The sequence below is a fragment of the Penaeus monodon genome, chromosome 14 (assembly GCF_015228065.2).
Source record: "Penaeus monodon isolate SGIC_2016 chromosome 14, NSTDA_Pmon_1, whole genome shotgun sequence".
NCBI classification, from domain to species: domain Eukaryota; kingdom Metazoa; phylum Arthropoda; class Malacostraca; order Decapoda; family Penaeidae; genus Penaeus; species Penaeus monodon.
In genome coordinates this window covers 9,058,072-9,063,071 of record NC_051399.1, presented here as the reverse complement: position 1 = coordinate 9,063,071, position 5,000 = coordinate 9,058,072, and the positions used below count along the sequence as shown (strand labels likewise).

General features: G+C 45.6%; 1 protein-coding gene across 2 annotated transcripts in view; it reads right to left on the bottom strand.

Annotated features, from left to right (window-relative positions):
* LOC119580855 (protein muscleblind-like) overlaps nt 1-5,000 on the bottom strand; it is a 34,605-nt gene that overhangs the window by 28,477 nt on the left and 1,128 nt on the right. The gene's annotated exons all lie outside the window — the stretch shown is intronic.

Below are 5,000 nucleotides of genomic sequence, written 5' to 3'. Positions count from 1 at the left end.
ATCGGGTATCGACACCTGACCCCCCCCCCCCACGACAACCACCTACCACCTGACCCCACCCCCTCCCACCCCTCTTGATACCAGCGTACCGTCTATCCCCCCCCCTCCAACCCCACCCCTCTTGATACCAGCGTACCGTACCCCCCTCACCCCCACCCACCCCACCCTAGCGGCGAACCGGTACCGGTACTTCCGATGCACTCGCGAGCTGGACCGAAGCGAGCAGCGGGCCACACGAAAAAGTGATGGGAGGACTCACAATGGCCGAACAAAAGCGAGTATTGTTTCGGCTCCCGACTGGCAACTTGTGCAATTAAACTTTCAACGGATTCCCACATTCACTCGCAACAGTCGAGCGAATAGACGTGTACCTAAGCCTATTCAGCGCGGCATACGGCTGATTTAACCTAAAAGGAAATAAAGATATGGATGTTGCGTCATATACTCATTCATGCATATTTGTGTATAGGTATGTGAGTGTTTGTATGCACATAATACATACATATACATACATACATACATACATTGAGAAACACACACGCCCGCGCCTATGTCTACACTATTCTTTATAGAGCTCCGGCACTAATAACAAAACCTAAACCATACCTAGCAGGATTGCATACAAAAACGCTAACCGTAGACAGATCGATGAATAAACAACAACAACTAAAAATTAAAAAATAGAACAAAACTTTAAAAGCAGTCGGTCGGCGGGCAAGCAAGCAGACGCAGGCCACCGACCGGCTGCCGGCTGGACTGGCCACTGGCGCGCGGGTCGTGGCAGGTCGCGGCATGGATAATTTCCGCTTCACGTCGATAGGGATTTGCGTCGATGGGGAAATCCAGCTACCCTAGATGCTCGTGGGGAAGGGGAGGGGAAGGAAGGGGGAGGGTAGGAAGGGAGCGTGAGGAGGGGAGATTGGGAGAGAGGGAGGGGAGATTGGGAGGGAGGGAGGGGATATAGGGGAAGGTTGGAGGGAGGAAGGGGAGGGTAGGGTGGTGGTTTGAGGGAGGGAGGGAGGGAGGGAGGGGAAGAAGAGAGACGGGGGGGGAAGGAGGGGTGAGAAACAGGGAAAGAGGGTATAAAGAAGAGAAAGGGAGAAGAGAAGAACGGTAAGAGTTGGGGGGGGGGGGGACTGAATTAATTTTTGACGCACTGACACTTAGATGAATCCCTAAAACGTCCCAATTTTATCCATAAAAAAATTCCATACTTGCCGCTACAGAAGCAATCGTCTTCTGTTGCGCCGGTCGTTGGCTGCACCAAAAACAAAGTCGTCGGAGGTCACACATAAAATACTGAAGCGTGATGACAAAGGCACACATATGGTAAGCGAGGGGAGAGGAGGAGAGAGGAGAGGGGGGGGGGAGGAGGAGAGGAGGGGAGAAGGGGGGGGGAGCGGATGGGATGGGAGGGGTGTAGGGGAGGAGAGAAGGTGGGGGAGAGGGGGGTGGGGACCGAATAGGACGGGAGGGATTACAGTGGGGGAGGAGGGGAGGGGTGGGGAGGGGAGGGGAGAAGGGAGGGGAAGCGAAAGCTGTCTGTTTGTGTGGTTGAAGAGAATAGTTTCGAAATGACAGGATATGTGTTATCTCTTCGTTTCCGGTCTGGTCACGATTGATAAGGGTTCGTGTGGGGACCGAACACACGCAGCTAGCGGGCTCTCTAAACCTACACCTACACACACCTACACTTACATTTCTACTTATGTGCACACACTTACACGCACGCACACTTACGCACACGCTTTATTTTAGCCACTGTCAGAAAATAGTATAATAAATAATATATTAAATAATAATGCACTGTGCGAGCGTAATATGTTTCAATGCATGCGTAAGTATGTGTATGTGTGTGTGTGTGTGTGTGTATGAGTGTGTATGTGTATGAGTGTGTGTGTGTGTGTGTGTGTGTGTGTGTGTGTGTGTGTGTGTGTGTGTGTGTGTGTGTGTGTGTGTGTGTGTGTGCGCGCGCGTGCGTGCGTGTGCGATTGCGTATGCGTGCGCATATGTGTCCATGAGTGTGTGAATATCTGCACGTGTGTTTATGTGCCAACACACACATAAATATCTGAGTACACGCACTTACAAATACGTAACAAGAAGAAAACTTATATATATGATCCAAACATATACAAATCTATCACAAATCAATAAAAAAAATCACTAATCCAAAATAATTCACAAAATCAATAAAACAAGGGATATCTCACCAACCTCTGCCATCGATGATAGCGACTGGATAAGCGATCTGATTGATAATGATAATAATAATAATAATAAAAAAACAATAAACAATAACACCGCCGCTAACATTACACAATTTAACCTCACTACATAAAATAGCACAAAAAAAGGGTTTAGGATAGAAGAGGATGTTCGTTTTGGTGAATATCGGGGAGGCAAGGGGGGGGTGGGGGAGGTGGTGGAGGGGTCAGGCGCGGGAAAATTCGGATTTGCAGAATACGAACAAAAGACTTACTTACCCACCGCCATGAAGTCATATAAAAAAAAATAATAATAATAACTCGAACTACGATACAGATTTGTTCTTTTTTTATCATAATTATCCACCCGATCTTTCTACTCACGCCTTCAAACAACATCTTGCGAACTCCATTGAATTTGGCGGGCGGATCGTGTCCCACACCCTACCCCCCTCCCTCACCCCCCTTCTTAATAACCCGAGGCAACGCCGCTGTACAACACGTGGGAGAAACAACCACCTAGTTATACGCCCTTCAAGTTGTTCCAAAAATACCTAAGGGGGGGAAGGAGAGAGGGAGGGAGATGCCCATTCGCTCTTTCTGCGAGTGACAGGTTGAAAGGAGAAGAGAGAGAGAGACGAGAAAACCGTGACCGAGCGAGAGAGAGAGAGAGAGAGAGAGAGAGAGAGAAAGAGAGAGAGAGAGAAAGAGAGAGAGAGAGAGAGAGAGAGAGAGAGAGAGAGAGAGAGAGAGAGAGAGAGAGAGAGAGAGAGAGAGAGAGAGAGAGAGAGAGAGAGAGAGAGAGAGAGAGAGAGAGAGAGAGAGAGAGAGAGAGAGAGGGGACTTGCGTTAGGCAGGTAAGCCATGAGGTGAACTGTATCCCGTGTGTGTGTCAGGCGGGGAGGAGGAAGCCCGGGACATTCAAATTACAATTACCGTAGCGATAATGGGAGAGAACTTGGAAATTGGGTGAGGGTCGGAGTCAGGGCGCGGAACGGTATGTAACACTCGCTTAAATTGCAAGCTAATATTGCAAGTGTCTGAGGAACATCCGCTATCTCGTTTTGTTTACGGAGTTGAGAAAATCTCTCTCTCTCTCTCTCTCTCTCTCTCTCTCTCTACGTAAAGCTTTACAACAAATGCTAGAAATATGTAAAAGAAGAAAAAAAAAAGGGTTTACCGGATAATCTTTCGATGTCATAATTCCGGGTCGCGTTCTGGGGGCCTCCGGTAAGGTGCCAGTTGAGTTACGTTGTGGGAAAAATATCACACACGATTTAAAGCCATGGGATCTAACCTTGCTAATATGGTTTTTGTGATAAAAGTTGGAGCGTTTAAGGACACGCACGCAGGGGAGTAAGTCGCTTCAATGTGACGTGATGTGTGACAGCTGTGACGAGGCTTTGAGTGCAGAGAAAGAGAGAACTACACAGTTTCTTGGTGCAGATAATTATACGTTAGTACACGCCACTGCAATTCTGATTTTGGACAGAAGTGATAATTGCTGGACAGCTGATTATGCGGTTAGAAGATTGAAGTAAAATGGATAAAAAAATTGTATTACAATAAAAGAAAAAATTAACGGTGATTCCTGATTTCTGCACTTTATGTGAATTTTCGTAAACACCGCTAAGACCAACAGACTGGGAGGGCACGACTGTTTAACCGATTATAAAATAAATAAATACTCAAAATGTAATAGAATATCACGACAAAAATACAATAATAAAAAAGTAAATAAAAAATAATAAAATGAACAAAATGCCTTACAACGACGGAGAAGTGAAGAGCAATAGAGAAAATCACAACACTTCAGAAACAACTCGAGTAAAATTTCACACAGCGGCCGCGGAGATTTCACGTCGCCCGGGCAATTGCCACGTCATGTTAATTGCAAGCGATAAAACGAACGAGACGAATCGGAAGAAGTCAAAACCAAGAGAATTCCCGTAAGATAACAAAGAAAAAGAGAAAAGAAAAGACTGAAGGAGTTGAAAAAAGGATCTAAAGTGGAGATCATTTAATGAGTCAAAACACAAATCTCACTCCTCTACGAGAACACTGCAAAGGCGCTTTGAGATGGCGCAATGCGGGTAGAGAGAGAAGACACTAGTGCTTTCTTTGACACGCTCATCTTCCGTCTCTCACTCTCTCTCTTTTTTCCCTTCTTTCATCATAACACAAAGGACAGCGTTGGTGATGAGCGGGAGATTAAGGACGCTGATACAAAAGCGTCGTAGACCTATGTCGTGAATGAAGCATTTAGCACTCGGGGAGTCGGGAAAGAGTTAAAACTTGTTTCTCGGGGCGACAATGACAAAAGGAGAACGAGAAAGAGAGAGTTAGACAGAAATGAGATTCTGAGGCTGATAGTAAGGAGAGGGAGGAGGGATTTTTTTTTTCTTTTGGGCCAAAAAAAAAGTTAAAACATAATGCAATCTTACTGTATATCCGCCGCTGTGAGATATACAACAAGGGGAATGATATAAGATATGAACTTTGCAGAATGGAAGTATAGCACAAGTCAAGATATTTTGTTTCACTATAATTGACTAAAACGGTTGACATGCAAACATATACAAGCACATGACCACATTTGCTACTAAATGCTAAAAATACATACACTGGGACAAGTCAAAACTACACACAGTAATAAAACAAAAAAACGTGACGCATTCTGCTGAAAGCGATCTAAACATTCCTTGGTCTCTACAACACCTTAAGTGTGAGTTAACTTGCAACACCACTATCACATGAGCATGACATCAGGGAACAGTGAGCCTTATTACGGCT